General features: G+C 40.6%; 1 protein-coding gene across 1 annotated transcript in view; it reads right to left on the reverse strand.

The window, feature by feature from the left end:
- LOC139468053 (guanylate cyclase 32E-like) overlaps window positions 1-26457 on the reverse strand; it is a 148838-nt gene extending 122381 nt beyond the window's left edge. The window contains exon 1 of the mRNA XM_071249750.1: window positions 26102-26457. The gene's annotated coding sequence lies outside the window, so the exon portion shown is untranslated. The remainder of the gene's footprint in view (window positions 1-26101) is intronic.

The following is a 26457-nucleotide window of genomic DNA, read 5'->3' on the forward strand; positions in this document are numbered from 1 at the left end:
AAAGTTTCACGTTTTATTAAAATGTAAAAAAATGTCCCGAAATATAACATGAACCCCACAGCTACAACCGCGGCGCTGCAGATACAATCCCTACACACGAAGAACGTTATAAGCTGTATTAAATACCGCCCTTTTCCCCGAGGCTGAAGTACGCACAGTTTCGCAGCAATTTCAAGGATGCTAATGGTGACATGCTGATCGCGCAGATGTAATATTCAAGTGATAACGCTCGATACACGCAGGTTCACAACAGAATACTCTGTATGCTTTCAGGGGCGTTTCAGATTACTATCGGGATCCTAGGGCTTATTTATCGCATCATAAAGCCATAACCAGTTTTCCACAGACATAAACAAGTCCCATAACGCTGCCTGATCAGCCATGGTATATTCAGTATCATCTCCGAATTTGTCCATCCCACCATCGTTGATATGATGGAACATAATAGCAAAACAAATGTAATCTGTAATTTGATTTGTTGAAAATCGTCGTCTCAGAAAAAAACGTTTAATGATAGACACAATTTGACGCATCATGCTCAGTCAAAATTCCTCATTGACAATATCCGATGCAAGTCCGTATTTTGACTTGTACCATATGTTCCTGTGTTTTTTTCAGGTGAGCAACTGACTTGCTAGACTTACACTTAATCTATGAAATCTTATATTACACAATACCCTTCTTGACTCTAAAAATAATTTTCCCTAAGCTGATTTCATGTGGAATAGAGCTAATTAGAGCTGGCTAGATTTTGCTTTTGTATACGTTTCTAAATTGTGTTTTTGTTTTCATAAAATAAATATATTCCACAGTCATGGGTCAGGACTACTGACTTGCCTTTGCGTGTGTTTGTGACGGATGCCACCGGTGGGGTAGGATACGCTCACATTTTCGCGAATACCTGGTATAATCACGATTTGATAGTGATTCATAAACATGCTCATTTTGCAGTCGGAAATCGTACAAAGTGACTGTAGTTTAACTCTATACTCCAACATTGCCTTGGTTTTAACGCTAAACCCACTTTGTACAAGTGGCACTGACTCGTTACGAATAACGTCCGGGTATGAGTAGTTTCCTAGCTGTTGTTGTTTTCAGTTGCATGCGGGAAAAACGTGGTACATAGCATGGGTACGTGAATTCCCTATTCATTGTGTTTCACATTTTATTAGTTTTTGGCAGGAAACCATTTTGTTTATCTATCTGTCAGGAAAACACAAAATGTGAAACAGTTTGTTTAGCAACAGACGTATCTATTTGTATTTAAACAAAATGTGACAAATTCATAAAACAAACTAATATGATCGCGTAACGAATTATTACAAAACTAGAGGTGTTTGCATTTTTGTTGTTGCAAAAACAGAAGCGGGAACCCAACACCACCGTTTAATCAATATTTCAAATTATTATGTACTTCCAGTCCAAACTTCACTTCCAGAACTTGACATTAGTCTTACAATGAGTGTAAGGTAAAGTTGCAACAGTAACTAGCAATAAATGATACAGCCATTTTCACATTAACCTTGACCTTTGACTGACATAGCAAATAGACATTTGTAAATGTACATGCAAATATAAAGGGTCATGTAGAGAGGTAACTATGTCTCAGAAACTGACAATCATATAACAATGTTTCATACAGAAAATGAACACTGACCTTGACCTTTGACTACGCTTTACCCAAACCTTTCCAAAGAAGGGCCCCATCCCAGAAAAGGTAGATACCAAGTTTAAGGCTTGGTACATAAGTGCATTTTGATAAAATATAACCACAAACCTCTTTGTAAGTTCTATTCTATCTTTGACCTTTGATCTATTCATGCCATGTTCCAAAAGAATTTCCTGAGGCAAATTGGACGATGGACGAATAATCTCTCATGTCAATAATGTTTATGTAGAAGTCATTAGAAAAAGCATTATCTGTTGCGGTCAAATTCCAACAGAAGCTTAAAGCTCTGTTCCACAGGGCGGCTGATAACAATGGCGATACATGCTTCACAGTCCATCTTGTGCCTTGTTTTGGACATTTTAATTAGTCACGTGAGAAACTAATTGTCTCTGTGCAGTTTGGGTACATTATCTCCTAAATTAATATCCATCACAAAATATGAACCAGCAGCACACTAAATGGTGTTTGAAGGGCTTGAATCTAATAGGCTGGGCCTGCCAATTTGCCCGATCACAGCCCCCCTTTAAACTGACTAGGTTTCGGGGTTGTTCTTTTAACATATTTCATTGACATTTAAAGGTCATATGAAGTTACTTAAGATGTTTTTTTCCATAAACATATATTATACAGACTGCTGTCAATATTGACAATAGTAACTAGGTTGGTGATGTACTGGAGCGTTCGTTGATGATGAAAAGAAGTACCGACGCACTACAAGAGATCGGACATGGTATTGGAAGCATGGTGAGTACCAATGACCAAATGAGTTGACTCGACAGATCACTCGACATGTTTTTTTCATGAATGAACTTCCGAAGGAAATGTCCTTGATAGAGCTGTGCAACGGCAGAAACATTTTGAAAGTCTGATTTCTCCGCAACACAGTTAATTCGTTCCATTTGTCGAAAAAAACGGCGTTCGTCATTATATTTATCAACGACTTGTCAAATACGCAGACAGATGGTCGACTTTTCAGTTAATGAGTTAGCGTTGAAATATACTGCCGAGCAAAAGAAAGTATACACTCATGTTTGATGGTAGCTAAATACAGTCAAGTCTGATCAATGAGTGATTTCGGTAATTCGTTGCAAATTAGCTGTGTCGGAGTCGGAGTGCGAGAGTGTCGGATTAACGAGACTTGACTGTATGAAACAATAAGAAATGGTGATTCGATGGTGATGTATTTGATACGAGTACCATAGTTATGACCTTAAGTTTGCAGTGTTTTGGAGACTCATTTCAGCCTAGTATCGTTCTTTGGTCAAATCCAATCTTCAAGTGCATATTTAGTTGGCCCTGTCGCTTATTTCTTTTCTATCACGTCGTGTCAACTTTACGTGGGAGAAAAGTCCAACGCGATGCAGATCTTATATTGAAACCAGTTTGGGGAAACGCACGAGCACGTGAATAGTAATAATCAACCAAGGATCATAATCGAGGCGAATCTGGTATTCGAACCCACGATCATCGGATCCTGGTACAACAAAGAGACTTTTGAGGGTTTTTCACATAGTTGTCCTTGCTTTCGGAATGATTTAAAAAACACATCCTTCGAACACATCTGCAACAGTCATCAATTTATTTGTATATACACGTGCGCCGTATTTGAGTATTCGTTCAAAAGCAAAGTTTGTTATTATTGTACGAATAATCCCATTGCTTTTTTAACATAGTCGATGATGAAATAGAAGAGCCTTCTGCAAACAAACCTGTCTATCCACCTGATGACTATATAAAAAGACTGGGGTCGGTGAGCCTGTACCATATGGACGGTAAATGTATGCACTGAGCCACTTTAATGCATCAGTGTCTGATATGTACATTTAACAGTTGTCAGTTATCCAACACATGGTATAACTCATATGCAATTGACATCTGTCACTTATTTAAAACCATATCAGCCAGCAGCCTTATAAAACCCACTTTGCTAAATAGACCAGGCATGAGCTGGATACGCGGTTTTGAACGCACGAATATTACCGATCAAGATTGAACGTAGAGTGCCTTGAAGCTGGGTTGAGTGTGGAATACGATGTATAAAACTTTACATTGAGCGTAGAATAACAATTGCCGTGAAGCCGGACCGAGTGAAGGATACGGTGTATAAAACTGTACGTTGAGCGTAGAATAGCAATTGCCGTGAAGCCGGACTGAGTGAGGAATACGGTTATAAAACTGTACGTTGAGCGTAGAATAGCAATTGCCGTGAAGCCGGACTGAGTGAGGAATACGATGTATAAAACTGTACGTTGAGCGTATAATAGCAATTGCCGTGAAGTCACACTGGGCGGTCGGGTAGCCTAGTGGTTAAAGCGTTCGCTCGTCACGCCGAAGACCCGGGTTGGATTCCCGACATGGGTACAATGTGTGAAGCCCATTTCTAGTGTCCACCGCCGCGATATTGCTGGAATATTGCTAAAAGCGGCGTAAACCTAAACTCACTCACTCACTCACTCATTGCCACACTTTAAATGGTGTTAATGTCAACTATCCTTGATTGGGAAACATATTATACTGACGCTATAATGATATAATACTATTGCTACATGTAATTAATTTCTCATTTCAACATGATGTGAAGATGTAAAGCAAACCTCAAAATATACCAATGGAATGTTCGACCGTGTACTTTAATAATAAGTTGGAAGCATGACAATATCAATATCACCTGTGGTAGGCGCTTGTATCAATATTTAAGTATCTTTAATAACATGCTCTACACTCTACATGGCGATAACAGGAGAATATCCTTGGCGCTATACGTGATTTTGTTTGCTTGTTTGTTTGTTGTTTAACGCCGTACTCAGAAATATTCCAGCTGTTTGACGGCGGTCTGCAACTAATCGAACAGTGCCATACTATATATGTTATATTGCCATTGACATATTTATACATTTATCAGTATAATATACATATACAGGATATAGAGACCATTTGGATTCTGTGAAAATACAGGTCCCCAGAAACCTGCACGTGTCGTACAGGGTGGGGCAATCTGTGCATAGTGTCTGTAAATAAAAGCGAAAAAACCCTTTCCATATTCATAAATATAATTTGTCAATGCAAGAAAATAATAACCTACCTAGAGTATCCGACAAACCACATTCCCTTTGGCGTAAAAGGCAAATAGCTGTGAAAATTAAATGAATGGACCACTGAAAATCAGTGATGACACCAGGTGTTTGCGAAGAGTGTGATCATGTCCTGCCCCACCGGTAACACCCGCCATTTATACAATTTGATTGAAAATTATGTATGTATAGCAGAACTACTGTCATGCGATGGTGGCTTGTACACGAACCAGACTATCACGTCCCATTGTTGGCACCCGTAACAAACACATGCAAAGGCAAGGTAATTGTTCACCTGAAAAAAGCACGGGAACATATGGTACAAGTCAAATATGAACTTGCATCGGACATCATTTCCAAATTTGGAAGTGTCTTTCACATTTGTACCATAAAAACATTGTGAAAGCTTTACTGGGACAATGAATGTTGTAAACATGATCAAACAACATTTGAGCAAGAGGCGAATGAATCGCTTTGAAATCTTCGTAGAAATAGCATGCTCGAATTACCTCAAAGGTTGTTAAATGTAGGCATCAAGGGCTGGAGCTGTTGGAATATTGCTCCACATGAAGGGCAAGTTGACTAAATATGAGTGAGCGAGTGAGTTGGGTTTAACGCCGCTTTTAACAGTATTCCAGTTATATCACGACGTGTCAGCTTAATGTGGGAGGAAAGCCCGAAGTGATGCAGGTCTCAGACGTTTACCACTTCGGTGAAACCCACGAGCACGGGCATGGTGCAGTCAAACCTAGAAACATAATCATAACGTTAACTGCACTGTGTTTATATTATATTTAAAACCCTCCACGATACTAAATATTAATACGCTAATCATATCACCACGTCTCACGGAGAACTATTTCATAACGGAAATAGCTGACGCTGAGCAACTGTTCCTGATTTGAAACGATCCTGATTTTTTCAATAGTAACATTGAACCGATGTGAGATATAAAATATTTCACAGAACGTATTGAAACGCGCATCGTAACAGCTTTATTTGACGATAACGACATCGTTTGAACAAAATGACCAATGTAATCAGTGTGGTGTGTAACATGCCATATGTTTAGGAACAGAAAGCTTCAAATGCTTTGAACATGCATGCCCTCTTTACAAAACACACAATGCTCAGCATTTAAATATTCATAAAAAAAAGTCATTCGGGGAAATAATGAAATTTAAACATGCCAATTTTTTAAGAACATACATACATCAAAATAATAATGTATCAAACTGTTACTGATATAGGAGATAAAAACATAATATAATTTTTCATTTTGAATGTTTGATGTTTGTTTTTTACTTATTAATAATATTAGTTAATAGTAGTAATAACATAAAACTAAAAGCACTTTGTTCCAGCTGAATAAACTTTATGCTGAAACTGGTTAAAAGGATATCAATGTAATATCAGGGGTGAGCTGAAGTGGTGTTTAACGTCGCGTTCAAGATTATAGCGACGTGCATGCACGTGTGTGTGGCTGCTTGCATTTGTCCGGACTCAGCGCTAGCCCACCGAGATACCATGCCGCAGTTTAACACAAGTACCTCACTCACAATCAGAAAACTGACTTCGAGCCCACCAGTCCTTGTTTAAGCCCCTTAATGCCAAGCACCAGTCAGGGTAACAACAAGTACCATATTTTAACGTCTTTTGATATGACGCGCCTGGGGATCGAAACCCGAGCCTTCCGCTCTCCGGGCGGACGCCCTTCCAATAGACCATAGAAGCGGTTCAGATGATTCGACAGTACGGAACACATTACAGTGTCATATCCACTTGTGATATCCATGTTTCGTCTCGCGGTGCAAGGCGCGGCATTGTGCTATACACAGTTGCGTCCCTTAGACGTGTCAAGATCCGCTGATTGTGGGTCAAATTCCCCTGGTTATGATGTTCATTCCCTAACAATTTGTCTCAACAAAAGTATTAAACGTTTCATACCTACGTCATTGTGTGATTTCCTCCCAAATTGAGCAGACGTGTGGTGACATAGTGGGTGGGTTATTGCGGTTTTACGCCGCTTTTAGCAATACACCAGCAATATCACGGCAGGGAACAGGATTCACACAATGTACCCATTTTGGAAATCGAACCCGGGCGTGACAAGCGAACGCTTTAGCCACAAGGCTACCCCACCGCCCCACGATGTGAAATGTTGTCATAATAAGTTTTAAACCCAGCTCACTCATTCCTCCTGTGATCAAGTAAAGTCATTTTTCCAGGCCTCAAACAATTTCAAGATCAGAAAAAGTTTCATCTAATAGCTATGCATAAATAACTTGAAGGGTATCCCAACACTTAGCCTGGATCAGCGTACAGAATGTGGACAGATACGATCGAATTCCGTGCATAATGCAAATAGCCTGGCGATATCCAGTCATTCAGATCAGAACTGATGGTCCTAATATGACATGAATATTCACATGATATATACGCACGATATCAATGTTAATCTAAACAATACGAAACAAGCAGGCGACATGTGGTATCATATGAAGGCAACTGAAGCTTTTTTCAAGTGAAACTCATTAGCGGATATGAATATGTAGATGGCTTTAGAAACATAAACACAATCTCATAATTACATTTTGTCTAAAGTCTGTTTCAGTTAATTTCAGCTGATATTACAAACATATTATTCAAATGCAATGTTGATATATAAACTACTTGATATATATGTTCGTTGCGGTATCCTCTTATTCGTTCCACGTTCAATAACATTTTTCATCACTTGGATTGTCATCGAAAGTGAAATTTGACAAAGGATTTCAGAAAACCAGTTCGAGTTTTGGAAAACAAGATGGCGGCCCCCTCCAAATCACTCCCGACTTTGTTTTTCGATCTCGGATCCTTATTTAAACTTCGCTTTCGTAGAAGTGAAGTATAGGTGTTTGGGGTCAAGTGATTAAGGAAGAGAGTGGTGTACAGATTTCAGTTTTTGGTAATTTATAGCCAATCGGAGATGTAGAAATGCGGTAAATCCAACAGCGCTAATCCGCTTACTTTTCCAATGGAACGATTCGTTGCATCTAGTAATGTCATATAGAAAAAATAAATTATATTAAACGAGGAAGGCATAATGGATATGGTAAAATCTCCTTATATGATGTATCAAGCGCATTATTCAGGCCAGCGCGATTAATATGGGTGGTTTGTGAGTGTTCAGTGCATTTAGATGAAAATAGGCTGGCCAAGTTTCGAAACCTCGCTCTCACATCAATATGAATTTCATAAAGCGGTCTATCACCGCTTATAATATGATCTAATATAAACTTGGCCTCAATGAGATCTTAAACCTACGACTATCGTAAATCAATGACATAAACTATGGGACGTCAATCAAATCGTATTAAGCTACGTTTGACGATTTTAAAATTATCAACAGCCTTAATCACAGTTTCGGAGTCCTAGTTATTTAACTGGTTGTTCATACACTTTCAAATGGATACAGAAAAACACGGATGCTGAATCCAGGAACCGAGCCGATTAAATGAACTGTTTTTGATTGATGGCGAGTGACGAGTTCGACCGCACGAGGCCAGGCAGGCATATTTCAACAAGCATTCACATAGCATATCAGATATCAAGCAGTTAATTTTATATGATTTGTAAATTCTCTAGAGATTTTAACACGATGGTTCATGTTCACCAGATTTAACAAGTCCCTGTTTTCAGATTTGACAATATGAATCCTATTATTGGCAAGGGCGAGAGGTTAGCTGACAAAATTGAGTATTATCAGAAACCGGGACGAAGATTGATATTGGAGCACAGGGCACGTTTCAAGCTCTCCTCCTCACGCAATATAGAACGTATTCTGCCATGATTAAGCCACAGTGCCGTAACAGCGATAAGAAGTCTACAGGCTGGGGTAATATCATTTATCAGAAAAATGGCAAAAACTTCGTTGTCTCCAATATACTGAAGCTATTAGGCAGCAATACGCCTTTATAAATGGTTGTTTATGATTGTTGTAAACCGTATATAATTGCAAACTTTGTGGACAGAGGCAGCACTTTATGGGAAGTTTCAGATCGTAATGGTCGCGGTATTAACTGGATCTGTGGCTGGAGAGAGCTCTATGTTTTGTGGTTAAAGGAGGTGTAATGGCGAGTGCTGGTGGTGGAAATTTATAGCAAGTCTGTCAACTTGATGGAGTGCGCGTAATGGGCCATCCCCACTACAAAGTGGACGATATGTGATAGAAATGTTCCCAGTTATGTTTATGTGTCTGGGAATAGACCCAGTGGTCCGGTGTTCGCTTTATTATGGCTTTTTAAAAGCAAGGTGTCCATGGTGTATTTTGAGACACCTTTTAAGCTATCATGTTGATATTTAGCTATGAATTGTTTATAAATGGAAGGATTATGGCAGTGTGTATTTCGAACCTTTGCATCGCACGTGGGAATATGGGCGTGTCCCACATAACAATGGTATATGTAAACTTCCTTCTTAAACATATATATATCCTTGTAGATGTCTAAAAGTGTACGTTATAAACATATAACCTTGTAGATATCGAAAAGTATACGTTATAAACATATAACCTTGTAGATATCTAAAAGATTACCTTATAAACATATTGCCTTGAAACATTTTTAATGTGTATACACTAAAACACTCCGCTATTTCGTGCCTACATCCATCGAATGGCAGTGAAAACATACAAATGTGTTTGTAAACGATTCTTGAGATAAAAAACACACGACAAATGAGTCACGAGGCAATCTAAAATGTTCATTATCATGTAAATAAAAGTCGTATTACAATTTACGCATTAATTATTAATATTGTAAAAATTATATCATCACATATGTCCGTGTCAATTTAGACTTTCCGTCACAAGGGAATGATTATAATTCAGAGTTTTAATAATTTAAAGTCGTGGTTTATGTATTGTGTAGCTCGTTTCTGGTGTGCCCCGCCGTGATATTGCTGGAATACTGTTAAAAGCATAAAACCCTACTCACTCACACACTCACCATATAAAGAGTTGGGTACCTGTGATATCATTCCCTGATACATTCCGAATATATATCATAACATTTTTGTTGCTTTTCACCAAAGGGGGCCGACCATTTGATATTGTAAACAAAAACACTTGAAAAAATATTGATATTACATACTGTTAAATAATAATTGTCTGCCACATAAATTACAATGCTGCAAGGTGTTTTTTAGAAAAGTCTATTTAGACATAGACATAGCAGAAATAATATCTAATCCTCATACAAAATCGCGGGGCCCTCGAACAAATATCAAATGATAAGTCCCTAAGACCTGCATCACTTCGGGTTTTTCTCCCAAATCAAGTTTATATAACTGCAATACTGTTCAAAGCGGCATTCACTCAATGTGCTACGAACCTGCATACTATGGTGGCCGAGAGGGGACATCGCTTTCTCGCTTTCTCGCTTTCTCGCTTTCTCGCTCTATCGCTTTCTCGCTTTCTCGCTTTATCGCTTTCTCGCGGTTAAGCAATATCCCCCCTTGACCACTACAGGGGCCGCATGTGATATCTGCTGCAATTGGGAGGTAATGTTGAACTTTTCTCACTATTTACTTAAAACATAATTTAACTGTACAGACGTAGGTGATTTTAAAACAATCCACCGATTTTTGCGTAAAATGTAATTGATTTATTTATGGCCCTATTCAGTTGTATGTGACCATCACGCCGAAGGCGCGTGGTAGATCATGGCAATACGCTCTAAATATATCAGGTTAAAATCTAAATATATACTTTTCAAAAGAAGTTAAGAAGACTATAGTTAATTAGTCATGGCTGATTGTTTTGCAAAAATACATCTTATAATTGTGGGTGTTTTTTAACATGTTTTCGGTAGTATATGATGATACAGTGTGTCATAAGGTCCGTAAATGTTCTTTTTGACATTTGATGTATGTTTAACTTGAATTGTATTTCTTGTCTTGTGCATATCTACAAATATATGTACTTGCATATAGTAATTTGATAAACACCGCTGAGTGAGTGAGTGAGTGAGTGAGTGAGTGAGAATGATTTCACGTCGCTTTTAGCAATAATCCAGTAATATCACGGGTAACACCAGAAATGGGCTTCACACATTGTACCCATGTGGGGAATCGAACTGGGTCTTCGGCTTGACGATCGAACGCTTTAACCGCTAGGCTACCCCACTGCCCCCGTCGCTGTGGTATTACCACAGTTGATATGCGTACTTGTGTAAACTACACATATGGAGAGACATAATTAGTGTGGCCACATAGTTAAGGTTGATAACAATATGAAATGCATTGCAGTGTCTCTGTGTGTGTGTGTGTGTGTGGTGTGTGTGTGTGTGTGTGTGTGTGTGTGTGTGTGTGTGTGTGTGTGTGTGTGTGTGTGTGTGTGTGTGTGTGTGTGTGTGTGTTTCGTGTGTGTGTCCGACTCATTGTCTTTGTAAAAAGGTAGTAGATAACAACATAACTCACATCAGAAAGCACAATTGTTAACCATACAGTTTAAATGGATAGAGAATTGCTACATAAATATGTATATTCCTGCCTGAGCCTATACTATAATTGGATATCTAGTCTCTCCTGGCGGGAAAGTTAAACTTTATTTTACAAGCTGTTTAGCATTAATATAATTCCCGAAGGCAGTTTGATAGAAAGTCATTATAAGAAACGAGTTGTTATTAAAAATATTTACAACACATTTCATTTCTATTGTCCAAGGAATGGGGTTACGGGTTAATGACGCTCTCGAAAGTTGTATATGTGACTTAAGGTAGAGACATATATCTAATTCATCTGTATTTTGTAAGGGAAACATAAATGTGTACATGTATAACTTTGCAAACAATACAAACTGGCTAATAAAACTGACATATATGATCTCCTTTTTTTAAGTTTTAAGTTTTAAGATTGATGGAGGAATGGGGGGAGGGGGGGGGGGGGGAGATACTATGAACAAAATGAAAATATGAACAGTGACTATCTTTATTCCATGAATCTAGCTTATTTATTACACTACAAGAAAATATACAAGCTAAACGAGAAAAAAATACGTGTGTATTTTGTAACATATTTATCTACTACAAGATGTTTAAAAAATCTAGTCATAAGGGGCAAAATAGCGGTGAGAATTACAGGATCACTAAATATCAGCAAAAACCGTTTTAATGTACGGCATTATGGGAAATATCGCTTTCCCGCTCTATCGCTCTATCGCTTTCTCGCTCTATCGCTTTCTCGCTCTATCGCTTTCTCGCTTTCTCGCTCTATCGCTTTCTCGCTCTATCGCTCTATTGCTTCCTCTAATGACTAACCATAGTCATATGAAGGAATCGGGTGTTCTTTAACTTCTTTTGAATAGTATGTACTGTAAATTTTGAAATTAACGTTCGAGTTAATTATAAATGCCAAAAAATTAGCGTAATATTATTTTGGTGGATTGTTTTAAAATCACCTACGTCTGTACAGTTAAATTATATTTTAAGTAAATAGTGAGAAAAGTTCAACATTAGCTCCCAATTGCAGCAGATATCACATGCGGCCCCTGTAGTGGTCAAGGGGGGATATTGCTTAACCGCGAGAAAGCGATAAAGCGAGAAAGCGAGAGAGCGATAGAGCGAGAAACTGAGAAAGCGAGAAAGCGATGTCCCCTCTCGGCCACCATAGTATGCAGGTTCGTAGCACATTGAGTGAATGCCGCTTTGAACAGTATTGCAGTTATATAAACTTGATTTGGGAGACTTTTCTAAAAAACACCTTGCAGCATTCACCGTAATAAGCGCACAGGGCGCTCTCAAAATTAGAATATTATTTTGGTGAAAAAAAAAAGTTGAGTTGAAAGATAAATTTCGTGGTTTATGCTGACAGCCTGAAATGTTTATGTACGACAGATATATTTTTCCCGAATTTAATTGCCCATAATTAAGTGTGCATATAACGAGTGCGTATTGTACGCGAATAAATAAGTCTTGTGCACATTAATCAATCGGAAGGGGTGCTTATTGGGATTGTTCACTAGCCAATATATTAGCAAATATCGCCGTAGGGGGTATATTAGAACGGAGCGCTTATTACGTCGAATACGGTAATTATACTTTGCATTTATGTGTCAGAAATGACTGTTGATAAGACGGCCTCACTGAACACGTTGAATAGCGGAAATACCAACTTGAATATAAAACCAATCAACTATCTATTTCCACATTACGGTTACTGAGAACAATATGTCATCCAAAAACTAGATAGTACATAATGGACATCCGGTAGTATTACCATTACTTGGGTGAGGACTTCCACTTTGATGACATCTACTCCGCAAACAGAATAAACATTGATATAAGCGTTGTTTTTAGAAAAACAATATTGCTTTTTAGGAAGTACGTACTACTCAGTGCTATTGAGCGGTGTGATTTGCTATTTGTTTTGATAACTTGGCCTGGGGGCGGGGGATCCAATAGCTAAATAGGGCCATAAATCAATCAAATTCTTTTTTACGCAGAAATACGTGGATTGTTATAAAAGCACATATGTCTGTACTGTTAAATGATATTTAAGTAGATAGTGAGCAAATTTCAACATTCCGTCCATATGTATAATTTGAAATGCGACTGGAAAAATCTCAGCTCTCTTTTATGATTAAAACCCACAACATATGAATGTCAAGGAAATTAAATCATTGTTCAACCTCTCGAGAAAATCATTGAATTTCGTAACTTTGTCTCACACCACGTTTCAATCCCATGTAGCACGTGCGACGCAGATTGTTTTCTTAGCGTTTTGAAAAATGAAATTATGTTTCATATATTAACAGAAGGGCCCTGTTCCACAAAGCGATCTTAGCGCAAAGATTATCGTAACGTTAAAACCGCTTTGCGGAAAGTGACCCTGATTATGAGTCGTGTAACTGTAATCTGGTAGAATATAAAATTGTAACCCCGTGCTCAGTCTATGTTGAAATACGACTCAGACACATGAATATAATTTGTCTAAAGCTTGTTTTCAACAAACCTGGTACGCACAGTTTCAAACTGGGCAATAAACGTTCCATTTCATCATATAATAAGATAGTATTACCTTTCAGAAAGTAAAAACATCGATCGGTAGCTCAGTTTCGGTTGTGCCATCATGATATGTTGTACAAAGATAAATCAGCATCGCTCTCGTGTCGCAGCTTGTTAACATTTGACGCGAAGGATGAAAAGCTCAGAGGCATTCGTCAACACTCGCCCCTTTCCGTAACCTGCAAGAAGACTCGTCCCCCTATCGATGAATGTTATGTGCGAAAATACGACAAACGCGCGTATGATTTCAAGTTCTTCGTCAAAGAATCCCTCAGAAACAATTTTTAATTTAACATACGTCTTACATGTAAAAATATTAGTTAAATGTGGTCAATCATACTGTAAAATTCCGCATGTCCCGATGTGCTTTAAATTGCATTTAAAATATACATAATATATGGGGGAATATATGTGAACCATTACGCAACGAGTTGACAATTGTTTTAGGTATGCCCGTTTGCGCTAAGACGGAACCCGGTCGCAAAAATGGCCATGAGAGGGGCACGAGTCGCTATTCGGCTTGTCCCGGAATAACACGAGTTGGTCACGAAAAGCTCAGAGGTTCAGTTTCGATCTCGTTATCCAGCTTTGCAAGTCTCAAAACTTCCCGATTTGTCACAGCTTTCTGTACTTCAGGTGACAATATAGAAGTACAGTACTACAAGTGCCGGTACCGCCTTCGTAAGACAAATAGCGTTTCTTATATTTGATATTTTATTATTCTCGATTGCCTTACAACATGGAGCCAATGTCTGTGTCTGGCAACACGGTACACATACGTCATATTATACATGTATTCCAAAGTCCTATGATGAATTGTAGATTTTAGGTGGGAAGAGGAGTGAGATGTTTATGCGTGCTGCAATGTTCTTTAGTGTTTTCTATAAAGATCGCAACTCTCGCCGTACACCACAATAAGATGAGAGTTGATTGTTTGATTGTTAAATTGTGTTGCCAAATGCCAAACCAAAGATGGTATTCAAAGGAAGTATAACTGGTTTTGATAGTTATCAACGTTAAAATCAGTTGTTTTTTTCTGAGATTTTAGCAACGACAAACAAATAGAATAGCAATACAATATAAGAAGGTTTTAAGCTATGTATTTTCCAGAACGGAATTAAAAGAGCAAATTCAAACGTTTGAGCATTTCATTGTTTTAAAACAAGATTTAAAAACCTCTTAAAAATAAAAGTGGGAGAGCAATGTTGATGTTTCGGGCTGTTCATCTTTTAACCACTGCTTTGGGAAACTGACATGTCAGAGACACCGACAGAACATGGGCCGATATTCTACGTTTATGTGATGTCATTATGAACCAAGAAAACGTTCATTCTTCATAATTTACCATTGTCCGTCTATGATAGTTTTACGTTCTAGACATTGCCATGCACAACAATCTGGAGTTTGTCTCGGAAACATATCATTGTGTATTTATATGATGTATGTATGTGAGTCTACATGCCCACGCTTTATGATACATACGTCTTCAGAGCAGCTTCCTGTATAATGACTACAAACTGTCAGTAATCTGTCTGTCCGCTGACGTTGGCCTATATGCATGAAACTCAAATGCTTTACCGTATTATTATACCTTAGAAAGGGACATTGTCGGTCGTCTTTGGAAGTAACATGACAACGATATTGGTAGATCTCTTTATAAATGTGTGTATTAGAATGAATGGTATCGTGCAACGCGAAAGTTGAGTGACAAATGAAAGAAGGGCTCGGTGGCCAAATCTCATTACAGATCTATAGGAATTCATACAACTCCTTTGACTATTATTGACAAAGGCGAAACAGTCGCTTCACACTACGTAGTGACAAGCGTTATTGTGACTTTGTCGACCGACTAAAAAGCCTGCATCAACAACAGCACATATAACGAAGCATTGCTGATCTAGTGCTGTCTTGGACATCCCTGGACTACTTGTCCGTCTATGATAAGTTCCAGACATTGCCATGCTCAACTATCTGGAGTTTGCTCGGAAACATGTCATTGTGTATTTATAATAATCTTCTATTTCCGTGAACCATGAAAACGTTAATTCTTCATAATTTACAATTGTCCGTCTATGATAAGTTCCAGACATTGCCATGCACAACAATCTGGAGTTTGCTCGGAAACCTGTCATTGTGTATTTATAATAATCTTCTATTTCCCTACTGGAGAGGCCTCAGGCCTGTAGAACATAATGCAATACATTCTGAGTGAGTGACTGAGTATGGTTTTACGCAATATTCCAGCAATATCATGGTAATGTGGCTACCCCACCGCCCCCAATACATTCTGATGAGAAGCAGTGTTTTGTTTGAATAAAGTTTTGTTCCTCCTTGTGTATTCCTCAGGCCTTGTCGAAAAGAAAATGTACAACTGCTTGACCGGAAGATATATTTTATGGATGGTCATCTGTCCTGATATAAACAGTGCCTAAACAACATCAGGTTTTGGACATAACCTAATCCACAAACGCCTCGTGTTTCAAGTGTGTTGTTTTACGCCGCAGCTAGCACTATCCCTGCTACATAATGGCGGTCTGCATATTATCGAGTCTGGGCCAGACGAACAAGCTGTCGATAAGCGTAATGACGTCCTACACCGTTGAGCTACGAGTGAGTAAAGTTTGGTTTAACGCTGCTTTGAACAGTTTTTCTGTTACATCTCAATGAGTGAGTGAGTGAGTTGGGTTTCACGCCTCTTTTAACAATATTCCAGTTACATCGCGGCGTGTCAGCTTAATGTGGGAGAAAAGCCCAAAGTGATGCACGGGTATGGTGCTGACAAACTTAGAAACATAATCGGGGCGAACCGGGATTCGAACCCACAATCATAGGTTTCTGACGTGCCAAAGGGACGCAACTTCTGACAGCGAATGGCGGCGCCTTAAACGACTGGGCTACACATGCCCCCTATTTCTCAATGCAGTGAGTAAACCTTTCCACCAACGCTTTTCACATTTTCGGTGACAATATCACGGCTTCAAACAATGTACTGAAATTGAAAATGGAACCCTTGTTTAACCGCTGGTTCCCCCAAAACACCTTGATGAAACTCACGAGCACGGGCACGTGCTGACAATCCTAGATATATAACCAGGGAGTACCGGGGTTCGAACCCACGATAATAAGTTCCTGGCATGTCTAAGGGACGCAATCTGCACAGCTAATTGTGGCGCCTTAGACGACTTGGCCCCCGTGGCGCGACAAGCTGAGTGAAGTTTTATAACATTATATCGGTACTTTGACGTCTGACATTATAAACAATTGATTTTTAGACAAGTGTTCTCTTCTGGACGTGAAGTTGGTCCCCTGGTCAATATCACACCTCATTAGAGTAACGTAGAATATCACAGTTATGACACACATCCTATTTACAGTTGGAGAAACAGAACAGCGGCACGTTCAATATGTCATGTGCCTGTTTACAGACCGTGAGAGAGGGTGGATGAATGTTGTTTACCGACGCAGGCATCATCCTCTGTTATCCAGTGCATTATATCTCCATACTATTAGGATTATAGTATTATAGATACCCTGGACTGATTTGGCAACTTAATTTTGGGAATCAACTCACGGCTTCCATCGCCCCTATCTCTAACAGGGGCGGTCGGGTAGCCTAGTGGTTAAAGCGTTCGCTCGTCACGCCGAAGACCCGGGTTCTATTCCCGACATGGGTACAATGTGTGAAGCCCATTTCTGGTGTCCCCCCCCCCCCCGTGATATTGCTGAAATATTGCTAAAAGCGGCGAAAAACCAAACTCACTCACTCACACTTTCTCTAACATAGAACGGGACACTGGTGTAGCCTGGGGGTTAAATGGGGTAGCCTGGGGGTTAAAGCGTTCGCTAGTCCCGCAGACAGCCCGGGTTCGATTGCCAACATGGGTACAATATACTGAAGCACAGTTCTGGTGCCCCCCGTCGTGATATTGTTGGGATATTGCGAAAGGCGGTGTAAAACCATACTCACGAACTCGTAATTTTTACGTAATTTTATAAGATGGTTATTTCTGCTTCGCCAGAAATGTGAATTTGAATCGGACTCACAACGAAGCTATGGTGACAAGGGCGCAGGGTATAGCTAATAGAATGAATATTACATGAGGTTATTGAGAAGACGTAGAGAGCGATATTCCGACCCGATGTCCTCTAGTCTGGACAAGGCAGAGGTTGAAAACATGAGCAACGACCAGCACCATGGGGGCACGGTGACCCTTACTCGGAATAGTCCCTGAGCCTGGCCACCTGATCGAATTTAGTCACCTTACGGCTAACAATGGTTGCTGGGCGCCTATTATAACCACCTGGGCCCAAGTTTATGCTGGCGGTCATTCAAATCCCGGGTGTTTTTGAAAGGGTACAGAAAACCAAGGAAGTGGGGTGAAGTGGGGTTTAACGTCGCGTTGAAGATTATTGCACTTATACAGCGACGTGCCACACACGTCTCTCTCTCTCTCTCTCTCTCTCTCTCTCTCTCTCTCTCTCTCTCTCTCTCTCTCTCTTCTCTTCTCTTCTCTTCTCTCTCTCTGATAGTATTAGTCCGGACTAATGCCGCTCATGCCACTGTTTAACATGAATAGCCCACTCAGACACAGTACACTCCGAGCCGACCAGTCCTTGTTTAGCCCCTTAATGTCGAGCGTCAGACAGGGTAACAAAAACTACCATCTTTTAAAGTCCTTTGGTATGACGCGGCCGGGGATCGAACCCAGAACCATCCGCTCTCCGGGCGGACGCTCTGCCACTAGACCAATAGCGAAAGCAATTATTCTTATTTTAATAAATATCCCAGCCTACCAATACTTACCCCTTAAAGCCGAGCGTCTGTCAATGTTACAACAAGTGCCATATTTTAACATGTATGACGCGACCGTGAATCGAACCCCGACCTTCTCCGGGCAGACGCTCTACCACTAGACCATGGAGACCGTCTGTTAAATCTATGATGAAATATATCCTACAGAGACATTTCCTGTTTGTCAAGTGCAGTTTATTCATTTTAAACTGATATTTGATAGGTGTCGCGTACGGTAGAGGGTGAATAATACGATGTTTCGGCGTTTCGGCTTGCTGCAGGAGAAATCCAAAGGGTATAAGATATTATTTTTCAATAGTTGACACCCTCGGATAAGCTAGATAAGGATTCATTATCAAATCGAAGCGGCGTCATTTTTATAATTAATAACGAGCATGTTTGCCTGCATGAGGAGCGGTGTTATCAGTGAAAGGGCGTTATTATCCGTGATTATTAACAGCTGTTTCATACGTGCGGGTTTCGCTTTCGTTTTCATGCTTAGCCTGTAGTGTAAATACCCGACATTATGTGACGCGTTCAGAACAACGAGACAGGGTTCGGTCCGCATTATGCTTCGAACAGCCAAAGCAAAGGAAAAAAGACCATACCACGTAGGGATCCAAACCAGGCCCTAGATACAGCGAGCGTACACTTTAATAACTGGGCTGCCCTATCGCATAGCATTACTTAAGCCATATCCTTCCTTTAATCTGCCGGCACTCCGATGTCCGCCATTACAGCTGTAGCGTACTCACGTCCACAAATACCACTGGTGCATACTGGCGTCCACGGATACAACTCATCCTAGGTGACGTCCTCAAGTACAACTGATGCAGGGTGACGTCCTCGAGTACAACTGATGCACGCTGACGTCCTCGAGTACAACTGTTGCATTTTGACATCCTCGAGTACAACTGATGCATATTGACGTCCTCGAGTACAACTCATCCTAAGTGACGTCCTTGAGTACAACTGATGCACGCTGACGTCCTCGAGTCCAACTTATGCACGCTGACATCCTCAAGTACAACTGTTGCATTTTGACATCCTCGAGTACAACTGATGCACACTGGCGTCCACGGATACAACTCATCCTAAGTGACGTCCTTGAGTACAGCTGATGCACGCTGACGTCCTCGAGTACAACTGATGCAGGGTGACATCCTCGAGTACAACTGATGCATATTGACGTCCTCGAGTACAACTGTTGCATGTTGACATCCTCGAGTACAACTGATGCATACTGACATCCTCGAGTACAGCTGATGCATATTGACGTCCTCGAGTACAAATGTTGCATGTTGACATCCTCGAGTACAACTGATGCATACTGCTGTCCTCGAGTACAACTGATGCATAGTGAGGTCCTCGATTACAACTGATGCATACTGGCGTCCACGGATACAACTCATCCTAAGTGACGTCCTTGAGTACAGCTGATGCACGCTGACGTCCTCGAGTACAACTGATGCACGCTGACATCCTCGAGTACAACGGATGCATATTGACGTCCTCGAGTACAACTGTTGCATGTTGACATCCTCGAGTACAACTGATGCATACTGACATCCTCGAGTACAGCTGATGCATATTGACGTCCTCGAGTACAACTGTTGCATGTTGACATCCTCGAGTACAACTGATGCATACTGCTGTCCTCGAGTACAACTGATGTACTTTGACGACCTCGAGTACAACTGATGCAGGGTGACGTCCTCAAGTAGAAGTGATGTACACTGACGTCCTCGATGCAACTGATGTATACTGACGTCCTCGAGTACAACTGATACATATTGACGTCCTCGGGTACAACTGAGGCATACAGACGTCCTCGACTGCAACTGATGCAGAGTGACGACCTCGAGTACAACTGATGCAGAGTGACGTCCTCGGGTACAACTGATGCAGAGTGACGTCCTCAAGTAGAAGTGATGTACACTGACGTCTTCGATGCAACTGATGTATACTGACGTCCTCGAGTACAACTGATGCATATTGACGTCCTCGGGTACAACTGAGGCATACAGACGTCCTCTACTACAACTGATGCTGAGTGACGACCTCGAGTACAACTGATGCAGAGTGACGTCCTCTAGTACAAATGATGCTGGGTGACGTTCTCTAGTACAACTGATGCAGAGTGACGTTCTCGAGTACAACTGATGCAGAGTGACGTTCTTGAGTACAACTGATGCTGAGTGACGTTCTCTAGTACAACTGTTGCTGAGTGACGTTCTCGAGTGCAACTGATGCAGAGTGACGTTCTCTAGTACAACTGATGCAGAGTGACGTTCTCGAGTGCAACTGATGCAGAGTGACGTTCTCGGGTACAACTGATGCAGAGTGACGTTCTCGAGTACAACTGATGCAGAGTGACGTCCTCGAGTACAACTGATGTACATTGACGACCTCGAGTACAACTGATGCATATTGACGTCCTCGGGTACAACTGAGGCATACAGACGTCCTCTACTACAACTGATGCAGAGTGACGTCCTCTACTACAACTGATGCAGAGTGACGTTCTCTAGTACAACTGATGCAGAGTGACGTTCTCGAGTACAACTGATGCAGAGTGACGTTCTCGAGTACAACTGATGCACAGTGACGTCCTCGGGTACAACTGATGCAGAGTGACGTTCTCGAGTACACCTGTTGCAGAGTGACGTCCTCGGGTACAACTGATGCAGAGTGACGTTCTCGAGTACAATTGATGCAGAGTGACGTTCTCGAGTACAACTGATGCAGAGTGACGTCCTCGGGTACAACTGATGCAGAGTGACGTCCTCTAGTACAACTGATGCAGAGTGACGTTCTCAGGTACAACTGATGCAGAGTGACGTTCTCAGGTACAATTGATGCACCATTCTGATCCATCACGGACATGCACAGTATCAGTTCCAACATCTATCGTCATTGTATACACCATCAATCAGGCTGTGCAGAGAACACTCTTCAAGATATCACACGTTCTGTCTTCACCTTAGCCCGACCCTTGGCTTGCCGTAAACACGGTATAAATATACATCATTAATCTTGAACGAGGACGCTGGTGTCTACAATGTTGATACATGTATGTGGACATTTGATGAATCAGGCATCCAAAACAGTGCCACTTAGAAGTGTATACTGCTGACTTAGACCTTGCCCGGGGGTAAACATATACAGGTGTTGAACTGGATCTTGTAGGTTATGCCCCGTGCCCAGTACCCCCGATATAAGCGCTTCAATCAGTAGACAAGGGCGCTGTTTTCAATATTCAATAGTACTGACATTGCTGATCATTAACGCAGTCTTCGGGAATCTACAGTATAGACGGCTTATCATTTACAGCAATAGTCATAGACGCAATCTTCGGGAATCGGCGGTATTAACAACAGTAGCCATTAAGGCAATCTTCAGGAATCGGAGGTATAAACAACACTAGCCATTAACGCAGTCTTCGGGAATCGGCGGTATAAACAATACCAACCATTAACGCCGTCTTCAGGAACCGGCGGTATTAACAACACCAGCCATTAACGCCGTCTTCAGGAATCGGCGGTATTAACAACACTAGCCATTAACGCAGTCTTCGGGAATCGGTGGTATTAACAACACTAGCCATAAAGGCAGTCTTCAGGAATCGGCGGTATTAACAACACTAGCCATTAACGCAGTCTTCAGGAATCGGCGGTATTAACAACACTAGCCATAAAGGCGGTCTTCAGGAATCGGCGGTATTAACAACACTAGTCATTAACGCAGTCTTCAGGAATCAACGGTACTAATAACACTAGCCATTAACGCAGACATCAGGAATCTGCGGAACTAACAATACCCGCCATTAACGCAGTCTTCGGGAATCCACGGTACTAACATCACTAACCATCACATTCGTCAAGAATCTACAGTGCTTAAACAGGTTATCAATCAAGGCAACAATCTTTAAAATCTACGGCACTGATCGCTCCCTTGTACTGGAGGCTCTCCGAGGCTTATCAGCAACCATGACCACCCTGTGAAGGATGACGTTGTTACCTGAGAAGTCAATGTTGACATTGTCATCGACTGTCCTCCTTTAATTATGACTCGACCACCGAGAACCTTAATTGAACAAGTATTTACTTCAGACAGAGACCGGAATGAATCCACTATCGACCAACTAACATCACGGAAGCTTTGGAAATACCCCCCTCATATATATATATATATATATATATATATATATATATATATATATATATATATATATGAGATCATAGAGCATCATGAAGGCGTATTGCAGCCTTGCATAAACATTAGAGCTCCCCACTGGTATATGTATCTTGGTGGTGTATTTCTGTTACAACATGGAGTAGTTTTAAGGATTCTAGACTGTTTTTAGTCCTTATTTCAAATATTCAAAAAGAGAGGTAGAGTGTATCGAGTGAAATATATCGGAATGCTTTTTGAAGTCCCGGGACCTTCGGAAATATATCGGAAATGCGTCTGGAATGCCCCGGGACCTTCGGAAATATATCGGAAATGTGTTTTGAAATTCCGGGACATTCGGAAATATAGCGGAAATGTGTTTTGAAATTCCGGGACATTCGGAAATATAGCGGAAATGTGTTATTCGTAGTCCGAAACAAACGGTAACGATATTACACTTTATAGCGCCAAGGAGAATTCTGCCTCAACCATTGCGTCGATTAAACCTTACATCAAGTTAAAAGCGTTAGAGTTAACTTTGATTCGCTATTCTTAAAGTGTGGTCCATTTGAAACTCTTTATGTTAATGGAATATTTCGAATGGGCTTTTAGAGATAGTGGTTTGAGATATCGCAACAGATCCATGTCACATTATAACACACAATAGTGTGTGGATACGCCTAGGAATATTCATAAAGTATACAAAATACTTGATATTCTGGAGGTGGTGTGGTATTATACACCCTCCAGAATATCAAGTATGTTGTATCCTTAAGCATTCTATTTAGCTGAAATAGTTCATGGTCACGTCAATCAACTAGATGTCAATTTCAACATCTATAGCAAACTATTTTGCTGAAGTAGTTCATGGTCACGTCAATCACCTAGATGTCAATTTCAACATCTATAGCAAACTATTTTGCTGAAACAGTTCATGGTCACGTCAATCACCTAGATGTCAATTGCAGCATCTATAGCAAACCATTTGGCTGGTATAGTTCATGGTCACGTCAACCACCAGCGTGTCAATTTCAACATCTATAGCTAACCATTTTGCTGAAATAGTTCATGGTCATGTCAATCACCTAGATGTCAATTGCAGCATCTATAGCAAACCATTTTGCTTGTATAGTTCATGTTCACTTCAACAACCTGCATGTCAATTTCAACATCTATAGCAAACTATTTTGCTGAAATAGTTCATGGTCACGTCAATCACCTAGATGTCAATTGCAGCATCTATAGCAAACCATTTTGCTTGTATAGTTCATGGTCACGTCAACAACCTGCATGTCAATTGCAGCATCTATAGCAAACCATTTTGCTGAAATAGTTCATGGTCACGTCAACCACCTGCATGTCAATTGCAGCATCTATAGCAAACTATTTTGCTGAAATAGTTCATGGTCACGTCAATCACCTGGATGTCAATTTCAACACCTATAACGTACTGTTTAGATATAACAATTCGTGGCTGCGCCAATCAAAATTTCATAAGCTCGAGATGTTAAAAGTTAACTACTTCAAATAATAGTTTAGATTTTTCAAAAGAATGAAAAAAACAACCGAACATGATAAAACACGACGCTGCGAGTTTGAATAATTTTCTCTGCGTGGTTATCAAACAGGGATAGTTTAATGAGTAATAATTGAGAATAACTGAACCAATAAATAGTGCAAACATATGAACGATCAAATATATAATTACACGGTTCAAAATTAGACTCGAAATGACTGCACGGCTGGGTGTAATGGGATCACTGGCAGTTATAAAATATAACCTTGGGGATATTAGTACATAAATAATATCAAAGGTGCATCGAAATATTGGTGCATCGTAATCGATCAAGGCAAAATTAAAATATCAGTATTATTGACATCGATATTACTGTAGATTATCGATAGGTTCTAATAACGTGAATCAATGAAACAGATAGTGAAAGCTTTGTTTGAAGTGTGATGTGGGGGTCATATTATGGATGGTAACATTTAAAGTAGGGGAAGGGTGGGTGTGCCTGTGAGTGAGTGAGTGAGTATGGTTTTATGTCGCTTTAAGCAATATTCCAGCAATATCACGGCGGGGGACACCAGAAATGGGCTTCACACATTGTATCCATGTCGGGAATCGAACCCGGGTTTTCAGCGTGACGAGCGAACGCTATAACCACTAGGCCACCCGACCGCCCTGGTTGTGCCTGTGTATATGCGTGCGTGTGTGCGTGAGCGTGCGTGCGTGTGTGTATGTGTGTGTCGTGGGGTCGTTACTTCAATGTGTATAAAGGGTGGGAGGGGGGAGGGGGGTGTCGTGGAATGTTAACCTTTAGTGTATGTCAGCATGTGTGGGTGGGTGGGGTCCTTAAAATGTTTCCCACCTTAAGTGTGTCATTATATGTATTTTAGCCTTGCTCCAAGGCTGTACTGAAAGAAACGTCCATAAATGTGTAATAATTCTATCTTCCTAATAGGCAAGTCTAGATATGTGGTCAGTTTACTAAGACTCATGTCTCTTATACGGAGGGACAACTTGTTATTATTTACATACATGTAATCTAGAAATTATGATTTAAACTAATAATTATTGCCTTAGAGACGTGTGCAAGTCTATTGGTGTGTGTAAATGTGTTTGTAGAGTACCTTCTTCACAATACACACGCCTATACCATAAACCCCTTAATAACCCACACACACACCATTGATCGCTGTGTGTACAGACGAGAATAACACCTTCTGAACCAAATAAATGACGGCCATATGAGGACGCTACATGTCGAATATATAATAAATTATGTCATATCAACATTGAAATGTATTACTTAGAGGACCAAAAGCTATAGCGTCATATATATATAGTCCGTGTACGAATGTAGCTCGTCGTCAAATAGCTTGTAAATCTGATAAATGAGCGGTATGCAAAACAACTCGGTACAGCAATCCCAGTGATGAAAATGTGAAAGAATAATAAACATGTATGTCAATACGTTTCCACTTGACTCATCTGTTTTGTGTTAACATCCCAACGCTGTCCTATTGTACGATTCAACTGTAATGCAATCTGCCGGACACGTGGCTGGAAAGCTTTCCGATCAGCTGTTCGTTGAAATATACATCACTCTCTTGGTATTCATCGGTTGCTTGTCGTCACTTTACTATAGCATATATAGAAACAGGGAAGTAAACGAAGCTGGTAGAGCGAAGGCAATATGGTCTAGTTAAATAGGCGACCCGAGATCACATTACACAGTTGTAAGAGGCGGGGGGAAGTCTGTTGACATTGGGAGATAGATGTATATATATGCCAATGTACTTAATAGAGTCATGATGACAGTGTACGAAATTAATAAAAAAAACTTACGGTGGGGCCTTTCTTGCAATGTATCCAATGAACGAATATCCTTGTCCTGTGCGGAACACTGCGGTATAACGCTAGTCACTGGGAGTAGGGTGTTGACATCACGATATTCAAACACACATAGTCAGGACGACTCCACAAAAGCTTGACACAAAGGATGTAACCGACAGCGTTGCTGCGAGTATTCTGTGGGGCAGCGAGGCGTCGGAGGGTAGAGAGGGGATCCGCTAGTGAGGGTGATGGCTGGAGGTTCAAGTGGCCCCTGTGCCAGGAAACGGCTGGTCGCTGTGATAGCGATTGCTGCCTTACGGGGAGAAACTCGCCATCTCAATCTCGATTTAACGCAGGGTAGGAGCGCC

Source organism: Haliotis cracherodii, unplaced genomic scaffold (genome assembly GCF_022045235.1).
Source record: "Haliotis cracherodii isolate W230 unplaced genomic scaffold, xgHalCrac1.p SCAF_2, whole genome shotgun sequence".
Lineage (NCBI taxonomy): Eukaryota > Metazoa > Mollusca > Gastropoda > Lepetellida > Haliotidae > Haliotis > Haliotis cracherodii.